At 43.2% G+C, this 22,211-nt stretch overlaps 1 protein-coding gene and 1 pseudogene across 5 annotated transcripts in view; both read left to right on the top strand.

Moving 5' to 3' along the window:
- Positions 1–4,973: 4,973 nt before the first annotated feature.
- LOC106609025 (heterogeneous nuclear ribonucleoprotein C-like) lies at positions 4,974–10,176 on the top strand (annotated as a pseudogene).
- A 3,965-nt stretch (positions 10,177–14,141) lies between these two features.
- LOC106608986 (protein NDRG2) overlaps positions 14,142–22,211 on the top strand; it is a 72,419-nt gene continuing 64,349 nt past the window's right edge. For 2 of the 5 annotated variants that reach the window (XM_014207294.2, XM_045721795.1), the window contains exon 1: positions 14,142–14,251. The gene's annotated coding sequence lies outside the window, so the exon portion shown is untranslated. Of the gene's footprint in view, positions 14,270–22,211 lie in introns of all 5 variants that reach the window. The other 3 variants (XM_014207295.2, XM_045721793.1, XM_045721794.1) reach the window with 3 other exon arrangements.

A 22,211-nucleotide genomic window follows, 5' to 3' on the forward strand; every position in this document is an offset into this window, starting at 1 on the left:
CTCAGAAGGGAACACAACAAAAGCTGTGTTAGACAAAAAAAACCTGTGGAAAACAGCTAACATTAAGTAAATTGTTTCTAAATAAGAGTTTCACACATGACCTAATTATCCTCCTCAGCTAATCAAAAGGGAATTAATCCGACGTAGCATTGGAGTCAGAAAGGCAACTTTCTGGAAAATCAGAGTAAATTAAAAATATAATTTTATTCAGAATTCTTCAATGTAAAAATGTGTGACACTGCTGTACAAGCAAGGGGAATCATTGGCTCGTCGGTGCTACTTCTATCCATTCACGGTAAAAGTATAACAACAACTTCTTATAAGGGCACAAGGCCAGACCCAGATGCAGACACAGGAGGCAGATGGTAGAGCTCCGATATTTATTATAACAAAGGGAGTAGGCAAAGGCAGGTCAGGGTCAGGCAAGAGTTCATAAACCAGGTCAGAGTCCAAACAGTACCAGACGATAGGCAGTCTCGAGGTCAGGCCAGGCAGGGGTCAGAAACCATATCCGAGTCCAAAAAAGTATAATGGGATAGGCAGGTTGGTAGTCAGAACAGGCAGAGTGGTCAGGCAGGTGGGTTCGGAGTCAGGACAGGCAAGGCTCGAAACCAGGAGGACTAGAAACAAACAGAGACTGGGAAAAATAGGAGCAAGGAAAACCGCTGGTTGACTTGGCAAACAAGACAAACGAACAGAGAGACAGTAAACACAGGGATATATACACCGGGGATAATAAGCGACCTGGAAGAGGTGGAAATAATCATATGGACAGGTGAACCAGATCAGGGTGTGACCCTTCTTAAAATTGTTGAAATGGTGATCACTGAAAGACTAAACGGTTAAGTAATTGAGTAGAACTGTAGCTAGACATTAGTAGATCTATGTACGAACCTATTCTACGTAATTGTATCTCCAGTATGATCCACAGCAGTCTCTCTGCTACGTTATTTCTCCAAACGTGCTGCGTAAATTCTCCTTACCTGCTACGAAAACGTAACTTCCGGTCGTAGCTGTATACCTAGTCAAAACAAACCTGGCGCAACTACATGGTTGTGGACGGACTTGCAGAATTGCATCTCGGCATTAGAACTGGACGGAGTCTGAGGACAATATAAGAGGAACGATCTTGGAGAAACTGAAGATGGACCACAGGAAGATTGAGGTGGAGCTCACCCACAGGACTGGAAAACCCACCACCGGCCCAGGTGACAGGCCCAGGCCGATAGTGGTCAAGTTCCTGAGTTTCAAGGACAAGGTAGCTGTTCTGGAAAGAGCTAGGAACTTGAGAGGAACGTATATCTTCCTTAACGAGGACTATCCTGAAGCTGTGTTCCAGAAGAGGAAGTAACTTATCCCAGCCATGAAAGCTACCGGAGTACGTGGGGACATTGCTTACACCCGCTATGACAGGCTCATTGTCCACCCTCTCTCCGAATAGCCTGGAATGGATGAGAGAGCCAAGCCTATGGGTTCGTAGCTTCAACCCCACAGCCCACACACACACTTACACACACCAACTGATTAATGGATTGCTGAATGTATGACTTTTTTCTCTTGCTTTGTTTGTTCTATTCCATATTATGTATCTCTGATAAGTTACCCAGGAAAGGACTGAAAAGGGCCCATATTAATATATGTAGCCGTAGAAATAGTTAATTAAATCAATAACTTGCTAACATCAGATAACATTCATATATTAGCCTTTTCTGAGACCCACTTAGATAATTAATTTGATGATACAGCATTAGCAAAACAAGGATATAACATTTATAGAAGAGACAGGAATGCTTATGTTGGAGGTCTTGCTGTATACAGTGCCTTCGCAAAGTATTCAGACCTCTTGACTTTTTCCACATTTTGTTACAGTATCGGCCAATATTAGCTAAAAATGCCAACATCGGCATTGGCTCGATGTCTTGTTTAAAGCCGATGTGCAAAACCGATGTCAAAGCTGACGTGCATAACTATATAACGTATGTAGATGAAGTAATGACGCCACAAAAAATATAGCACTACAAGTGCAGTACAGCATTCCTAACCGAGCCCACAATGTCTGCTGTGTGGATGGAGCAGTCAACAAGTCGAGCAGTCATTTGAAAGCGTAAGAACATTTCAGCGAGACAACTCAAAGGTGAAATCCATTAATGCCAAGATAATAGAATTCATTGCCCTTGACAATCAACAATTCTCTGTGGATGATGTTGGCTTTCGCCGACTGGTCGAGCACCGGTACACACTACCAAGTAGGCGCTATTATTAAACATTACAGGCGCTCTCTTAATGTTTATTTTTTGGTTCCCCTTTTTTAGTTTGAGGCATATTTTTTTGAGCACCGACATCTTAAGTTTCCCAGGTGACTAATTTCAGCTTTTTTATTTTTTTTTATCATGAAAAACAACTGGAAAAGTAGGGGTTAAATGTGAAATGCAAACTACTAGGCTAATCAAACCTATAACAATGGAGAGTAGTTATTGGCTATAGATTTTGAATCCAGTTTAGTTTATTCTCTCTGCCTTTTGAAGTAGCCTTTTTCCCCTTTTTGAAATCCCAAAGCAAGGAGTTTTCTGCTGCTGTTGTGATAGCCAATCACTACTTTCCATTGTTGTAGTTTTGATTAGCCTATTAGTTTGCATTTCACATTGAACCCCTACTTTACCAGTTTTTCATGATAAAATTTATTTTTAAATGGATGAAATTGGTCACCTGGGAACTGAATAAATTGGAGGCAGGGAATCATTGAAGGTGCTGGTCAGAAACAGCGACCCACAATATAAACCTAAAGTGCTCGACGCTATGAAACAACTCCACATGCTGTGTGTTTCTTTTCACTCCTTGTACAATAATATCTCTAATGGGGAATTATGTAGCACGATTGGTTTGTACCCCTCCTCCGAGTTTGACATCTGCCAGCCTAGGGCCCAATGACAAATCGACCCCTAGACCCTACGCCAGCCACACTCAACTGGCAGACCACGGTTCATATCTGAACCTAGAATGGGGTGAATATGGACTGCGGCCCTGATGTACATTTTTGTCAAATAAAACATTTAGGAACTGTCGGGCGTTCAACTTACTGCTGTTGAGAGTTATAATAGTAGAATGTCTGCACGAGGTGCAATTTAATTTCGAAATTGGTTAGTGCATGAACATTGTTCCTCTTGTTATACATTTTTCCTCTTGACATCCCAGGTGGCCCCCATTGATTTTGCTGAGTCACTCAGATATGAAAAGACATGGCAAAATGTGTAGAATTGCAGGAATTGAGCTTTAAAATAGCAACAGTGGGTTTCGAGGTGGGGGTTTGTTACTACGCCGATAAATGACAATATCCATCCGGCCCTTTGCCACCTAGGACATTTGTGTAACCGGACCTTCTGAAATAGTACCCAGCTGTGTGTATTGCATCACCTTTGATTCGGGTCACATGCACTGCCTGTATTCTAGTCTCATATTGATGCTGGTGGATAGCAACCCCGTGAACTGGCCAGCAAAGAAAAAATCATCACGTGATTTGTGCTTTTGGCTAGACACCCGGACGCAACGCACGACGCAACAGTCTCATCCAAAATGATTGTGTGTGTGTACACCGTGCAGAGACGGATGTGGAACTTCCCTTGGCTGTGTCGTGGTCTGTTGTAACATCTGTTTTTATCATTAGGAAAGTGGATGTGGGCCAAGAAGTACTCTGCTTTTTGGATTTACATTGACATTTAGGAATGTCCTCTCTGACACCACGCCAACTAATTACATGTCCCTTGATTTGATTTACAGAAATGTATAATGAAAGACGGCATGCCAAAATCACTTCATATTATTAATAATACATGAGATTTATATAGCACTTTAAGGACCCGAAGACATTATTATTATTGTTGTTCAGACATTTGTGCGACACCTCATCGAGAGTGCACAAGGCGGCTATTATACTATTAAATAATCAAGTGTCTCTTAGAGTATGTTGGGCCTCACATGCCAGTTATGATTCATACTGTTTGTCTATCTATGTACAGTAATATTCTTAAGCACTTTGGGGTTTTCTGAATTGGCTAATTGACCTGCCCAATGAATCGGTTTCTAACTTATTTGTCTTGTTTGATATGATAATACTATTCATCCAACAGGTTTTTTTTGGGCCATCCTCTCCTTTTTCTTTTACCTCTACATGACTCCACGTTTATTTAATTTTTTGTGAGGCGTATATACTGTATATATTTTATATTTTTGAAGTACCTCATGGGAGCAGCACTGATCCAAAAATATGAAACGCTTCACTTCTGAAGACTTTTGTAGTTCTAGAGACATCACTCCATAGATGCACTACGTCTCCCACGATGCATAGCCGAGCTCAGGCTCAGTTGACAAATAACGACACTTTTCTCTCCAACTGAAACAGGCAGACCACGCCCTTCCAGGGCACAGGCAACATGGAGTGAGTTCTGGTTACTTCAACCTTCCAAATATGTTCTCTAGATGTAGAAGCAGAGACTTTCTGGTATAAACCCTGAAATATAACCAAAAGCACTGCTGACACACAAATAGTGTGTGTAAAAAGGAGAACCCCCACCCACCTTCCTATGTACAAAACCATTATATGTAGATTATAGGCACAGAAAAGTGGAAAGGGCCTAAAGTCCTCCTATACACAGTCATTGCTGTGAGCCATCATCTAAAGTAGCCCTACAAACATAATGAATGGGATGCTTGTTTTAAACAACCAATCATGTGTAGGGGTGGTGTGTGTGTGTGTGTGTGTGTGTGTGTGTGTGTGTGTGTGTGTGTGTGTGTGTGTGTGTGTGTGTGTGTGGACGCAGACTCTCAAAACAGGTCCAGTTTATTTTGGAAAGCAGCCCTGTGCAGGCAGGCACACAGTCACAAACATGTATATCTCAACTTCTCCGTTCTCTCCCTCTCTCTTTCCTCTCCTCCCGTCATTTCCCCCTCATAAACACACCAGCCGGCCTCTCACCTCCAGTAGCATGATGTCCGGCAACGTGACCAACAAGACGGACCCTCGTTCACTCCATTCCCGGGTTTTCATCGGGGAACCTCAACACACTCCTGGTCACCAAGGCAGATGTGGAGGCCATCTTCAAGTAGGTAGCACAATACTATGGCTGCTCTCTGCTCCAACATCCCCAGCCTCTGTGTATGTGTGTCTTTCGCCGGGGTTGGGATAGAGCAGAAGAATTCAATTCAACGCTGTCCCAGAAGGGCAATTCTTGTGTAGCGTAAAAATATCCATTGAACAGCCACAGATGTACAAAAGACACATTTCCATTCGTTGTACATTGGACAATAAATTAATTTGTTGTTCTTCTTCAGCAAGTACGGCAAGATTGGGGGCTGCTCCGTCCACAAGGGGTTCGCGTTCGTCCAGTACGCCAACGAGAGGAACGCCCGGGCCGCTGTAGCGGGCGAGGACGATTGTAGGACAGGTGCTAGGTAAGAACCCAGGCAGTGGTATTCCACTCCTGCTCCTGTGTCCCCACTCTACCTCCAATATGTTTCCCCTCTTCTAAAGGCATAGTATACAGTTGAAGTCAGTAGTTTACTTACACCTTAGCCAAATACATTTAAACTTAGTTCTTCACAATTCCTGACATTTAATCCTAGTAAAAATCCCCCGTCTTAGCTCAGTTAGGATCACCACTTTATTTTAAGAATGTGAAATGTTAGAATAATAGTAGAGAATGATTTATTTCAGCTTTTATTTCTTTCACCACATTCCCAGTGGGTCAGAAGTTTACATACACTCGATTAGTATTTGGTAGCATTGCCTTTAAATTGTTTCGCTTGGGTCAAACGTTTCGTTTAGCCTTCCACAATAAGTTGGGTGAATTTTGGCCCATACCTCCTGACAGAGCTGGTGTAACTGAGTCAGGTTTGTAGGCCTCCTTGCTCGCACACGCTTTTTCAGTTCTGCCCACACATTTTCCATAGGATTGAGATCAGGGCTTTGTGATGGCCACTCCAATACCTTGACTTTGTTGTCCTTAAGCCATTTTGCCACAACTTTGTAAGTATGCTTGGGGTAGTTGTCCATTTGGAAGACCCATTTGCGACCAAGCTTTAACTTCCTGACTGATGTCTTGATGTTGCTTCAATATATCCACATCATTTTCCTCCCTCATGATGCCATCTAGTTTGTGAAGTGCTCCAGTCCCTCCTGCAGCAAAGCACCCCCATAACATGATGCTGCCAGCCCTGTGCTTCACGGTTGGGATGGTGTTCTTCGGCTTGTAGGCCTCCCCCTTTTTCCTCCAAACATAATGATGGTCATTATGGCCAAACAGTTCTATTTTTGTTTCATCAGACCAGAGGACATTTCTCCAAAAAGTACAATCTTTGTCCCCATGTGCAGTTGCAAACCGTAGTCTGGCTATTTTATGGTGGTTTTGGAGCAGTGGCTTGTTCCTTGCTGAGCGGCCTTTCAGGTTATGTCGATATAGGTCTCATTTTACTGTGGATATAGATACTTTTGTACCTGTTTGTTACCAGCATCTTCACAAGGTCCTTTGCTGTTGTTCCGGGATTGATTTGCACTTTTCGCACCAAAGTATCGTTCATCTTGAGGAGACAGAATACGTCTCCTTCCTGAGCGGTATGACGGCTGCGTGGTCCCATGGTGTTTATACTTGCGTACTATTGTTTGTACAGATGAACGTGGTACCTTCAGGCGTTTGGAAATTTCTCCGAAGGATGAACCAGAGGCACTGAGTTTGAATGTAGGCCTTGAAATACATCCACAGGTACACCTCCAATTGACACAAATTATGTCAATTAGCCTATCAGAAGCTTCTAAAGCCGTGACATCATTTTATGGACTTTTTCAAGCTGTTTAAAGGCACAGTCAACTTAGTGTATGTAAACTTTTGACCCACTGGAATTGTGATACAGTGAATTATAAGTGAAATAATCTGTCTGTAAACAATTGTTGGAAAAAATGACTTGTGTCATGCACAAAGTAAATGTCCTAACCGACTTGCCAAAACTATAGTTTGTTAACAAGACATTTTTGGAGTGGTTGAAAAACAAGTTTTAATGACTCCAACCTAAGTATATGTAAACTTCCGACTTCAACTGTATGTGGGGACGTGATAATGTGGATGTTACCCCTGTCTAGATATATAGCTTCCTCTTGACTCTCTCTCTCTCTCTCTCTCTCACTCTCTCTCTCTCTCTCTCTCTGACATTAACCTCGCTTGTGAACCGAAGCCTCAGAGATCGAAGACGGTTAAGCGCTCCGCAGGAGACATGTACAGGTTTACCTCAACTCCTCTCTGTGTGAATAAAAATAATTAAATAGGATCTGTACCTAGTGCTTCAGTTAATCTCTCTCTCTCTCTCTCCCACCACCCTGTCCGTCTGTCTGTCTGTCCGCCCAGCTCTTCATTTGATTTGGACTATGACTTCCAGAGAGATTACTATGACGTCTTTGGTTCACCATTGCCACACACACTGTACTTAAAAAGGGATAAAAAAAATCGGATATTTTTGCTGTACCTCTTTCTTAAACTGCAGCGTTCTTTTGAGAGATGTTACACATCGAATGCATTACATTTGTAACAGCCTTATGTCGTATAACCTGTGTGTGTGCCTGTTTGTGTTGCCGTTGTAGGATGTACTCGTACCATTCCCGTGTGCCCCCTCCGCCTCCACCCCTGTCCCGGCCGACGATCCCCTCCAAACATCCCCGGGTCAGTTTGAGTGGAGGTGGAGGGGGCAGCCGACGCACCAAGACCAGCTTCTCATCTTCCAGCAGCCAGAGCAGGACCTCGACCTCACGCACCAGTCAGTGCCACACACATACATGGAATGACAGACGCTTTCGACACTTCCGACATTGATCAAACACACTCTTACTAACTACACACGATATAGCTTGATCTCATCCTTGCCACACACTTACTAACTCAATTCACTCAGACCATTTACCCATGATTAATTTACCCTGTAGACACATGTATCCATGTTAATTCTATGGAAGTGACATCCATACCGACTGTATGTACTCTATGCCTCTGACTCTCTCCTCTCTCCCCCCTATTCCTAACCCAGTGAAGACAGATGACCTGCAGATCATCAAGAGAGAGCTGACCCAGATCAAACACAAAGTGGACTACCTGCTGGAGAGTCTGGAGCGCATGGAGAAGGACCACAGCAAGAAGTCCGGTACGACGGGACAGACACGAGTGATGGATGTGCACTTGTTGCCCACTGCATTTTCAGACATAAATATGTATAAAGCAACTCATTTCTGTTTATCAATAAAATCTCTCTGGCTCCCTCTCTAGACATGAAGAGTAGTGGGAAGCAGGAGACAGGGGAGGTGTCTCATCTCCTCAACTGTGGAGGGAAGGAGGAAAGCCTAAAGAGGGAGAGAGAGAACCAGTCTCTCAACGACTCAGAAGAGGAGGTAGACCTACTGGAGGAAGAGGTGTAGCTTTCGTTTACATTTTAGCTAGTCATTTAGCAGAAGCTCTTATCCAGAGTGACTTACAGTAAGTAGTAAGTGCATATATTTCCGTACTTCGTACTGGTCCCCCTTGGAAATCCAACCCAGAACCCCAGTGTTGCAAGCTTTATGCTCTACAAACTGAGCCACACTTGAGAGGGGAAAGGAACTGTGGGGAATGAAGAAGCGCTAGAAGAGAAGTGCAGATGGAAAGGAGTTGTAGTGTGAAGGAAAACATTGAGGAGGAAGCAGTGGCTGTCAGTGCACTACTTTTGACTATGGCTCTGGTCAAAAGTAGTGCACTACATAGGGAAAAGGATGCCATTTGGGAGGCAGGCGGTGTCTCATGTCAGCTTATTGAATCCTGTCGGCAGGTACAGAGTTGAGGAAGGGAGGATAATGATGAAGGAGAGGATGATGGAGATGGCGCCAACGGAGACGATGCTTAAGCAACGCAAACACGCACACAAACCTTGACCAACACACAACAAAATGTGTATAACTGTACATGCCAACACATACACATACATGGACAGTTGTACTTACTGAGCTCTGTATTCAAATGGGCGTTTCAACTATATACTGCACGGTTTCGAATGTGTGCTCCCACATACACATTAACTCTACTACACTCTACTATTTACTGTATGTCAAGGAAATATCTGTCCCTCTTCTTCTCTTTTGATGTCTCTTCTGTATTATTTTGTAGCCTTGTTCGACCATCCTGATCTCGTAAGCTTACATTCTGTGAAGTGAAAGGAAACGAGAGTGAGAGAGAGTGGTCAGGATGTTTCTTTATTTGTCATTGAGATTTCGTTTATTCTAGTTTGGGTCAATTTCATTTAAATTCAGGAAGCACACTGAAATTCCAATTTTCCTGTAAATGAGGAACATTTGGAATTGGAATTTGGTTTACTTTCTGAATTGACTGTTATTGAAATTGAATTGACCCCAACCCTGTTCTGGATGCAGTGGTTCTGAAACTTCACCGCGGGAACCCCAGCCATTCCATGTATTTGATCTATTCCAGAGCTAGCACACCTGATTCAACTTGTCAACTAAACAAAATTGTGAAACGTCTGGGGGTCCCCTCGAGCAGGGGTACTCAACTCTTACCCAACGAGGTCCTGAGCCAGCTGGTTTTCTGTTCTACCTGATTATTAATTGCACACACCTGGTGTCATAGGTCTAAATCAGTCCTTCACTAGAGGGAAAGAAAAAATGCAGTGAAACTGGCTTCGATGTCCAGAGTTCAGTTTGAGAGCCCTAGAGCATTAGTTCCCAAACTGTGAGGCGTGAGTTAAATAATTTTTTTAAGGAACTCAGTTCAGCTTTAAACTTACTCTTTAAAGTTGCAATAGTAGAATGGGCAAGGTGCAATTTCAAAACTGGGTAGTGAATCAGCAGTTTTCCTCTTTTCATGTCAGTCGTTGGATACCTTTAGAGAACTATTTATAACTTGTCAGAAATGTCCAGATCAACTAGCCCATGTCAGCTAACGCTTTTTTTCCTTTGTTTTAGCCCATAGATATATATATTTTTTTAATCACTCATGTCACATAGATTAGACGTGGCAAAATGTATAGAAACTCAAACATTTTCTTTGCACCTGTAACGCTCTGGCCATAGGTTTTTTTTGTTCGTTATTTTGGTTAGGCCAGGGTGTTACATTGGGTGGGCGTTCTATGTTCATTTTTCTATGTTTTTGTATTTCTTTGTTTTGGGCGGTGTGTGGCTCCCAATCAGGCACAGCTGTAGTTTGTTGTTGCTGATTGGGAGTCACACATAAGTAGCCTGGTTTTCCTTTGGGTTTTTGTGGGTGATTGTTTCTGTTTAGAGTTTTTCCTGACAGGACTGTTTGGCTGTCGTTTTTGTTTATTTTTGTAAAGTGTTCTCTTTTCATTAAAATTCTAATGATGAACACATCCTCCGCTGCACCTTGGTCTAATTCTGATGATGGCCGTTACAGCACCCCACGACAAAATATGTAGAATTGCAGGAAATAAGCTTTAAACCTGCAAAATTCTCTCCACCAACAAGAGGAGTGAGAACAGTCTGTGTCATGAACAGTGGATGGGCCCATAGAAATAAACAGGGCGCGTGCACACAGGGGTGCGCTGGATGTTCCCCAATGCTGGAAGGGGGGGCCCTGAGTGAAAAGGGTTTGGGAACCCTTGCCCTAGAGCTGGGGTCGGCAACCCAAAATGTTGAAAGAGCCATATTGGACCAAAAAAACAAATCTGTCTGGAGCCGCAAAAAATTAAAAACCTTATAAGCCTTATAATGAAGGCAACACATGCTGTAAGTGTCTATATTAGCTATATTAGCCTACTATCAAAATGATAAGTAGGCTACAAATACATAATGAGCATTCATGATTAAACGTTTATTTTACCTGCAGCACATCCTGGAGAGAATGACGCACCACGTGACTACTCTGCTGTACGATGGTGCTTTAAGTTTAACTTCCATTATAATATGTATTATGTTTCGTTGCATTGATGAAATTATAGAAATACAATACAGAAATCAGATTTTTGATGTCATTTTTATTTTAGGATTCGAAAAAACAACAATGTGCAACATGCATAATAGCCTCCTGTAATTTCAGACCACCCCATGGAAATAAAATGCAGTCCTTTTCAATCCTCAATAATACGATACAATCCTCCTCTCTTTTCCCCCTTATCTGGGCAACAGACAGAGTGCAATAAAACAGCAGCCTTTTGAAAAGGTAGAGTATATAAAATTTAAATAATACAGTTTAAGTTCGATTTCTGTGCATTATCCTCTTTTCTTTAGTTTTCTGCAAATGTGCAAGGGTAAAATGCAGCAGCACCCTCTTCTCTTTTGACACGCACAATACAATGCAGCCATCCTCAGACCTGAGCAACAAAACACAATAATATCCCTATGTGTCATTCCAAATATATACTGACAAAAATCTGAAATCACTTTATAAAAACAGCCACTTTGTTACTAAATATGTGCCTATGACAGGATTGTGTTCTTACCCGTTTAATGTGACTTCTGTTTTCGGACATCACTGGACAGCTTCTCAACATCGGGCATGTAAGATGTAACTTTAATCTTCACGCAGGACTGCAAGCTCTCACCTGTGAGGCGGGTGCGGTATTTGGATTTTATGTAGTTCATGTTTGAGAATATCTGCTCGCACAGGTATGTTGATCCAAAGATGGATAATACTCCAAATGCATATTTCTTCATGTTCCTATAACTGTCAGGAAGAATGGAAATGTCTTTCCACGTTACTCTTTTTGTTATTTGACAACTTCTCATTACAAAGCAAACATGCAGGCAATCCTTCCGCATTGGCAATGAAAGCAAATGATTCGGTCCAAGAACTGTGGAATCCCTCTGTTCTCCTCAGCTATCTTTCTCTTTTTCCCTTTGGGATCCATGGCCCATGACACACCCGCCGGTTTGTTTGCAACAGCCACCTGTCTGGCACTACGCCGAGCTGAAAGAAACGTGTGTCGCAGGCTATGACGTAAATCTTCGTTGACAGAAATGTTGATATTAAATATTTAGTATACACATTTTTACAGCATTGGATAATAAATTATATTAAAACAAATAATATACTGCTCCAAAAAATAAAGGGAACACTTAAACAACACATCCTAGATCTGAATGAAAGAAATAATCTTATTAAATACTTTTTTCTTTACATAGTTGAATGTGCTGACAACAAAATCACACAAAAATAATCAATGGAAATCCAATTTATCAACCCATGGAGGTCTGGATTTGGAGTCACACTCAAAATTAAAGTGGAAAACCACACTACAGGCTGATCCAACTTTGATGTAATGTCCTTAAAAGAAGTCAAAATGAGGCTCAGTAGTGTGTGTGGCCTCCACGTGCCTGTATGACCTCCCTACAACGCCTGGGCATGCTCCTGATGAGGTGGCGGATGATCTCCTGAGGGATCTCCTCCCAGACCTGGACTAAAGCATCCGCCAACTCCTGGACAGTCTGTGGTGCAACGTGGCATTGGTGGATGGAGCGAGACATGATGTCCCAGATGTGCTCAATTGGATTCAGGTCTGGGGAACGGGCGGGCCAGTCCATAGCATCAATGCCTTCCTCTTGCAGGAACTGCTGACACACTCCAGCCACATGAGGTTGTCCTGCATTAGGAGGAACCCAGGGCCAACCGCACCAGCATATGGTCTCACAAGGGGTCTGAGGATCTCATCTCGGTACCTAATGGCAGTCAGGCTACCTCTGGCGAGCACATGGAGGGCTGTGCGGCCCCCCCAAAGAAATGCCACCCCACACCATGACTGACCCACCGCCAAACCGGTCATGCTGGAGGATGTTGCATGCAGCAGAACGTTCTCCACGGCGTCTCCAGACTCTGTCACGTCTGTCACATGTGCTCAGTGTGAGCCTGCTTTCATCTGTGAAGAGCACAGGGCGCCAGTGGCGAATTTGCCAATCTTGGTGTTCTCTGGCAAATGCCAAACGTCCTGCACGGTGTTGAGCTGTAAGCACAACCCCCACCTGTGGACGTCGGGCCCTCATACCACCCTCATGAAGTCTGTTTCTGACTGTTTGAGCAGACACATGCACATTTGTGGCCTGCTGGAGGTCATTTTGCAGGGCTCTGGCAGTGCTTCTCCTGCTCCTCCTTGCACAAAGGCGGAGGTAGCGGTCCTGCTGCTGGGTTGTTGCCCTCCTACGGCCTCCTCCACATCTCCTGATGTACTGGCCTGTCTCCTGGTAGCGCCTCCATGCTCTGGACACTACGCTGACAGACACAGCAAACCTTTTTGCCACAACTCGCATTGATGTGCCATCCTGGATGAGCTGCACTACCTGAGCCACTTGTGTGGGTTGTAGACTCCGTCTCATGCTACCACTAGAGTGAAAGCACCGCCAGCATTCAAAAGTGACCAAAACATCAGCCAGGAAACATAGGAACTGAGAAGTGGTCTGTGGTCCCCACCTGCAGAACCACTCCTTTATTGGGGGTGTCTTGCTAATTGCCTATAATTTCCACCTGTTGTCTATTCCATTTGCAGAACAGCATGTGAAATGTATTGTCAATCAGTGTTGCTTCCTAAGTGGACAGTTTGATTTCACATAAGTGTGATTGACTTGGAGTTACATTGTGTTGTTTAAGTGTTCCCTTTATTTTTTTGAGCAGTGTATATTCACACCATCTTTTTCCATTTTCATATTTTTGAAAAAGCTCCAGGGAGCCACTAGGGCGGCGCTAAAGAGCCGCATGCGGCTCTAGAGCCGCGGGTTACCGACCCCCGCCCTAGAGGTTTGAAAACCACTGAACTGGAGGATAGCTGAGAGGGTGCTGTACTGCTATATTTACATCAGCAGGTGGCACTGTGCAATGACAGTTTTACACTGAGGCTACGATGAAATGTGGCACACAAGATTTTACAAAGTTAACAGTGATACAGACTTGTATGGGAGGATGTTATGTCAGGATTTTCCTCTGTATGCCGTTTTTATTGGCTAGAACAATGTTCATTGTTTGTGTTTATCAGGAAATACATAAGGACTTTAACCATATTTGACCTTGAGTGTTAAAATGGGCATTATTCATGTTGGTTTGTTTGTTTGTCTCGGTTGCCATGTGATTTCAGTTAATCATTACATGGACTGTGCTTGTGAATAAAAAATTCAAAGTGGGAATGTTCCAGTCCAGAATGTCTTTGAGCTGTTTGTAATCAAGATGAGGTGACATGTGTGGGGGTAATAGAGGAGTTTCTCTCTCTGTGTGTGTGTCTCTGCCTGTGTCTACATGTAAGTAATTTTGCAAAGGTAGGTTCAATGCATAAATAGCTGTTTTGCTACTTTTGGATATGCAATCAGAATGATTGCATGTATGCCTGTGTACATGTCAGTAAGTTATTTTGCAGATTTGATATAAAAATCCACTGGACAAAAACTGGTTGAATCAATGTTGTCCACATCATTTCAACCCAAAAAATGGCACGTGATGATGTTGAATCAATGTGGAAAACTGATTGGATTTGCAAAAAGGCATCAATGTAAGGGAATTTAGTCATGTTTTTACCCAACTTTGAACCCAAATCCAATGACGGTTGACATTTTTGGGCTGATTTCACGTTAGTTGACATCTCAACCAAATGTAAATCAAAACTAGACATTGAACTAACGTATGTGCTCAATTGGAAGATTGTAAGTATTCAATGCATAGCTATTTGCTTTTCAATATGGTATGCAAGTGGAGTGTGTGTTTACAGAGTATGAGCAGGTCTGGGCATATCTGACTAATGAGACATTCTTATCTAGGACTCATCATACCTCTACTCTCCATTCCTCTCCTCCCTCCTCTACTCTCTCCATTCCTCTCCTCCCTCCTCTACTCTCTCCATTCCTCTCCTCCTAGTCCTCCCTAGTCCTGTCTTCTCTGCGCTGCTTTCTCTTATAGGCTCATGTTCACTCCACAGTTCCTGTGATAGCTAAGGGATCAGCATGTCCCTCACATGATCTGTCTCCGAGAAACAGAGGTCCTCAAATCAGAATGGACAGACTGACAGATGGAACAGAAAATTAAAAAAAAGTGATGATAAAAGATAATTATTCATCCCTCTTTTATTACGGACAGGATTTCGGGAGGACAGATGGTGATCAGTAGAAAAGCGTTGAAAATAGTGAATAAAAGGAGGACAGGGTGTAAAAAAGACTGATAGAGTGGAGACAAATAAAGGAGTGGATGACAGATGGAGGGATGAGGATGGAGAGATAGAGGACATGTGGAAAAGGTTTTGTAAGATTCCCGGAACAGGAGATATGAAGGAAATGTTCAACAGATGATTCTCTCTCCCTGAGTCAATTTGTATTCAACCAACCCTCACATTCCGAGCAAAGGCCACGATAGGGGAAGTAACTCACTTTGGTTTTAGTATATGATATGATCTTAGTATATTATGTAAGGGATAATCAACAAGGGGCTATGCATTCTATGGAAAATAATGAACGACTTGGAAGGTGTATTACATGATGATTTACTAGCGGAGCTAACCTTTCATCGTTCATTATTTTCCAGAGAACACAAAGAGCACTGAGTTCATTATCCCTTTCATACCATGGATAAAATTTAACAGGTAGAAATGTGTTCAACATCCACTGAAGTAGCCAGCAAGTTTACTAGACAGCTACTACAGCAGTTGCCTTGGTCAGCAAACAAACTGACTTGCTAGTTTAGCTAACCAAACCATCAGGCCTATATTTGCTATTATGAAAATCAAATTCAACAATGCCAATAATGTTTTCAATTAAACTTTTTTCTTCAAAAGCAGCTCAAACATAGAACATGTAAGAAGGAACTATAGCCATTGAATGCATGCTCTAGAATGCGAAACGAGTATTCAACAATGTCATAGTATATAATCTGATATATATATATATATATATATATATATAGAACAAAAATATAAACACAACAATTTCAACGATTTTATTGAGTTACAGTTCATATAAGGAAATCAGTTAATTTAAATAAATTCATTAGGCCCTAATCTACAGATTTTACATGACAGGGACGCAGCCATGGGTGGGCCTGGGAGGGCATAGGCCCACCCACTTGGGAGCCAGGCCCACCCAATCAGAATTAGTTTTTTCCCAGAAAAGGGCTTTATTAAAGACAGAAATACTCCTCAGTTCCATCAGCAGTCCGGGTGGCTGGTCTCAGATGATCCTGCTGGTAAAGAAGGCAGATGTGGAGGTCCTGCGCTGGCATGGTTACACATGGTCTGCAGTTGTGGGGCCGGTTGGACGTACTGCCAAATTCTCTAAAACAATGTTGGAGGCGGCTTATGGTAGAGAAATGAACATTCAATTCTCTGGCAACAGCTCTGGTGGACATTCCTACAGCCAGCATGCCAATTGCACACTCCCTCAAAACTTGACACATCTATGGCATTGTGTTGTGTGACAAAACTGCACATTTTAGAGTGGCCTTTTATTGTCCCCAGCACAAGGTGCACCTGTGTATTGATCGTGCTGTTTAATCAGCTTCTTGATATGCCACACCTGTCATGTGGATGGATTATCTTGGCAAAGGAGAAACGCTCACTAACAGGGATGTAAAAGAAATTTGTGCACAAAATTTGAGAAAAATACGATTTTTGTGCATATGGAACATTTCTGGGATCTTTTATTTCAGCTCATGAAACATGGAACTAACACTTGTTGCGTTTATATTTTTGTTCAGTGTCTAATGTGATTTTATTAAATTACATTATTATACGATTTTGTTATGTTAATATGTTAGTAAATAATATGTTAGTTATATGTAGTTTATGATACAATGCTTTGTTATTATATACTGAGAGTACAAAACATTTGGAACATCTTCCTAATATTGAATATTCCTCCCTCCACCCCCTTTTACCCTCAGAACAGCCTCAATTCGTACACAATCCATCTCTCAATTGTCAAGGTTTAAAAATCCTTCTTTAACCCGTCGTCTCTTCATCTACACTGAAGTGGATTGAACCAGTCACATCAATAAGGGATCATAGCTTTCACCTGGATTCAACTGGTCAGTATATAGCTAGGTTTCCATGCAAAATGCAAAAGATTTTCATGTGAATATTATAAAATCTTCTTCAAATCTGCTTAAAACAACAATTCCCACCAGAGATATCTTCCCATCAAACTGACTTTTTGCAGATAAAAAGCTGTGCGTGATGACGTTTTGCACAGAAAGATTACTTTTACCGTTAAATTCCAATGTACTGAATGAAAAATTCAAGTTAAATGGGTTTCTGTTGATGGTTTGTCAGTTTGATGGTTTGTCACAAAAACTGTATTGTTAAATAGCAAACTCTGAGGACACACACAGCACTGATAACACTCTTGGTTAACTCCTTGGAGAGAACCTCGTTCCCAGTCTCAATTGCTACTGCATATAGGTTTGAAGAGAGAGTAGGCTGCTGGTAGGCCAGATTACCTTGGAGATGCTGGAGCTGGCTACAACTAGTATTATTTAGTACCAGGTAGTTGGTTGGGAGATGGGAGGACAGAATACTAATATGATGAAGAGAATGTAACCTAAACAGAGGTCATTGTGGCTAAGAGAGAGTGGGAGATGGGATGAGAATTGGGTGAGATGAAAGAGGAGCGCTTTGTAGCGCCAGGGAGGTTATGGGACAGGGGAGAGGGAGCGAGAGAAAGAGGGGGAGAGAGAAGGAGAGAGGGAGCTGTAAGCCCAGAGGGCGATTTATCAGCGTCTCCCACTGGGCAGTGTGTGTGTGCATGCATGCGTATGTGTGTGTGTGTTGTGTGTGTGCGTGCGTATTTGCATTTACGAATGGTATTGTGCTGTGGTTGCCCTGCAACTAGCCTCAGAGCTGGACTGAATGTCAATGAGAAGAGAACTCCAGAAGAGAACAAAACCAATGTTTAGGAGAAAGGAGAGGACAGAAACAGGTCAAGGGGGACAGGAGGGAAGTAGGAAGTGAGGGAGTATTTTAGAAGAAATGAGTGAGAGGGAAAGAGAGGGAGTCTGTGTGTGACAGTGTGGTCGTGGAGTAGAGGAGGAGGAGGGGAGGAGGAGAAGAGAGGAGGGGGAGCTAGTGCTTAGGGCTGTTTGTTTTGCTGCCTTTTTTCTCCCTTTGGCGATGCACAGTCACGGAGGGATGGAGGGAGGGAGAGGATTAGTTATATCTCCCTCTGATGCTGTCCCTCGCTTTTATATTCCTCCCTCCATACATCCTCTGTCATTATCAGTTTCTCTACCGCTCTTTCCATCCCTCTCCCACCCTCTCTCCCTCCTGAGCCATTATCGAGGTCAGACAACACAGTGTTAGTCCAGAATAGATCCACAGAGTGGTAGTCAACCAGGAATATCTCTGTATAACACAATACACCACATAGGACCACAAAGCTGACTATACATCTGCTTTTGAAAAACACAAAGTGCATTTTAAGTGATAAATCTAACATCCGCAATGTCTGTTTTTTTTTTATCTTGGAAAATTCCCATGCTTTACAAATTTGACAGGGGGAGGGTGCGAGAGAGTGAAGAAAAGAGAGAGGAGAGAAAGTGGGAGAAAGAAAGGAACAGAGCGAGAGAGGGAAAGAGAGAGAGGGGGACAGAGAGAGCGAGAGGGTGGGAGCAATAGAGAGCCAAAAGGTGAGGTGCAGAGAGAGGAGTGGGGAAAAAATTGGAAAAGAGTGAGGGAGTAACAGAAAGAAAGTGGGAAAGAGGGAGAGAGAGGCAGTGTGAAAGAAACAGTCCTGATGTCATGGTGAATGCCCCTGCTTTCAATACACTTTAATCAGTGTAGATAAAGGGGAGGAGACAAGTTAAAGAAGGATTTTTAAGCCTTGAAACAATTGAGACATGGATTGTGTATGTGTGCCATTCAGAGGGTGAAAGGGCAAGACAAAATATTTAAGTGCCTTTGAATGGGGTATGGTGGTAGGTGTCAGCCACACCGGTTTGTGTCAAGAACTGCAATGCTGCTGGGTTTTTCATGCTCAACAGTTCCCTGTGTGTATCAAGAATGGTCCACCACCCAAAGGACATGCAGCCAACTTGACACAACTGTGCGAAGCTTTGGAGTCAACATGGGCCAACATCCCTCTGGAACGCTTTCGAGAACTTGAAGGGTCCATGCCCTGACAAATTTGGTTCTGAGGGCAAAAGGGGTGGGGTGGGGGGTGCAACTCAATATTAGTAAGGTGTTCCTAATGTTTGATTACTTAACAAATACCAAAACATAGTTTTGGGGTGAAATTTTCCATCAAGTAGGTCAGGCAGGATGTTGTGATTTCACTCCCAATGCAATCGTCCGCAGGGCCAATCACGTTGGAGCAGGGACACACCCCCTAGCTGCCAATGCCTCAGGAAAACAAAACAAACCCCCCTCCACTTCTTCCAAAGTTCTGCAGCTGTCTCAACAATACACTCACGCTCTCTCTCTCTCACACACACACACACACACACACACACACACACACACACACACACACACACACACACACACACACACACACACACACACACACACACACACACACACACACACTACAATAACAGACTTCTTTCATCTCTAGAGATATAAGTCAGGGGTTCCCAAACTTTTTCACCCAGGGCCCCCCTTCTACTCCTTTTCCACCCTATTTCTCTTCTCTCGTGTTCTTTTTCCCATGAAACTAACTTTACTCATAGCCTTATGCCATCCACTCTCAAACAACATACACTACCTGACCAAACGTATGTGGACACCTCCTTGTTGAACATCTTATTCCAAAATCATGGGCATTAATATGGAATTGGTCCCCCCTTTGCTGCTATAACAGCCTCAACTCTTCTGGGAAGGCTTTCCACTAGATGCTGGAACATTGCTGCGGGGACTTGCTCCCATTCAGCCACAACAGCCTTAGTAAGGTCGGGCACTGATGTTGGGCGATTAGGCCTGGCTCGCAGTCGGCATTCCAGTTCACCCCAAAGGTGTTCAATGGGGTTGAGGTCAGGGCTCTGTGCAGACCAGTCAAGTTCTTCCACACCGATCTCGACAAACCTTTTCTGTATGGACCTCGCTTTGTGCACTTGGGCAATGTCATGCTGAAACAGGAAAGGGCCTTCTCCAAACTATTGCCACAAAGTTGGAAGCAGAGAATCGTCTACAATGTCATTGTATGCTGTAGCGTTAAGATTTCCCTTCACTGGAACTAAGGGGCCTGGCCCGAACAATGAAAAACAGCCCCAGACCATTATTCTTCCTCCACCAAACTTTACAGTTGGCACTATGCATTGGGGCTAGAAGCGTTCTCCTGGCATCCGCCAAACCCAGATTATTCCGTTGGACTGCCAAATGGTGAAGCGGTATTCATCACTCCAGAGAACACGTTTCCACTGCTCCAGAGTCCAATGGTTTGTGAGCTTTACAATACTCCAACCGACGGTTAGCATTGCGCATGGTGATCTTAGGCTTGTGTGCGACTGCTCAGCCGTGGAAACACATTTCATGAAGCTCCCGAGGAAACAGTTATTGTGCTGACGTTGCTTCCAGAAGCAGTTTGGAACTTGGTAGTGAGTGTTGCAACCGAGGACAGACGATGTTTACGCACCTTGCGCTTCAGCACTCGGCAGTCCCGTACTTACAGTGGACCGGGGCAGCTCTAGGAGGGCAGAGATTTTAGGAACTGACTTGTTTGAAAGGTGGCATCCTATGACGGTGCCACATTGAAAGTCACTGAGCTTTTCAGTAAGGCCATTCTACTGACAATGTTTGTCTATGGAGATCGCATGGCTGTGTGCTCGAGTTTATACAATTGTCAGCAACAGGTGTGGCTGAAATAGCCGAATCAACTAATTTGAAGAGGTGTCCACATGCTTTGTATATGTAGTGTATGTGTTAGTAGGCTACATAGGAGGATGGTCCACAGGAGGCTGCTGAGTTGAGGACGGCTCATAATCATGGCTGGAATGGAATATCACATGGAAAACATGTCTTTGATGTATTCGATACAATTGCATTGATTACATTTCAGCCATTACAATGAGCACGTCCTCCCCAATTATGGTGCCACCTGTGAGTGGGACCTGGTCTGGTGTCAACATACAGAACGGAGAAATGGACAGACCGATCTATACAGTGCAATCAGCATGCCTGAGGCACAGAGAGAAGGGGAGGAGAGATGGGTGTAGGGCAGACAGAGGGAGGGGGGCAGAGAGGTGGAGGCGTGGAGGGAGAGACAGATGGGGGCATATACAGTACCAGTCAAAAGTTTGGACACACCTACTCATTCAAGGGTTTTTCTTTATTTTTACTATTTTCTACATTGTGGAATAATACTGAAGACATCAAAACTATGAAATAACACATATGTAGTAAGCAAAAAAGTGTTAATCAAATCAAAATATACTTTATATTCGAGATTCTTCAAAGGAGCCACCCTTTGCCTTGATGACAGCTTTGCACACTCTTGGCATTCTCTCAACCAGCTTCATGAGGTAGTCGCCTGGAATGTGTTTCAATTAACAGATGTGCCTTGTTAAAAGTACATTTTTGCAATTTTTTTCCAATTGAATGCATTTGAGCCAATCAGTTGTGTTGTGGTATACAGAAGATAGCCCTATTTGGTAAAATACCAAGTCCATATTATGGCAAGAACAGCTCAAATAAGGAAAGAGATACAGTCCATCATTATTTTAAGACATGAATGTCAGTCAATCTGGAAAATGTGAACATTTCTTCAAGTGCGCTACGATGAAACTGGCTCTCATGAGGACCGCCACAGGAAAGGAAGACCCAGAGATACCTCTGCTGCAGAGGATAAATTAATTAGAATTACCAGCCTCAGAAATCGCAGCCCAAATAAATGCTTCACTGAGTTCAAATAACAGACACATCTCAACGTCAACTGTTCAGAGGAGACTACGTGAATCAGGCCTTCATGGTCGAATTGCTGCAAAGAAACAACTAAAGGACACCAATAATAAGAAGAGACTTGCTAGAGCCAAGAAACACAAGCAATGGACATTAGACCGGTGGAAATCTGTCCTTTGGTCTATTGAGTCTAAATTTGAGATTTTTGTTTCCATCCGTCGTGTCTTTGTGAGATGCAGAGTAGGTGAACGGATGATCTCCGCATGTGTGGTTCCCATCGTGAAGCATGGAGGAGGAGGTGTGATGGTATGGGGTGCTTTGCTGGTGACACTGTTGGGGATTTTCGTAGAATTCAAGGCACACTTAACCAGCATGGCTACCACAGCATTCTG

This window comes from Salmo salar, chromosome ssa07 (assembly GCF_905237065.1).
Source record: "Salmo salar chromosome ssa07, Ssal_v3.1, whole genome shotgun sequence".
Classification (NCBI taxonomy): Eukaryota; Metazoa; Chordata; class Actinopteri; order Salmoniformes; family Salmonidae; genus Salmo; species Salmo salar.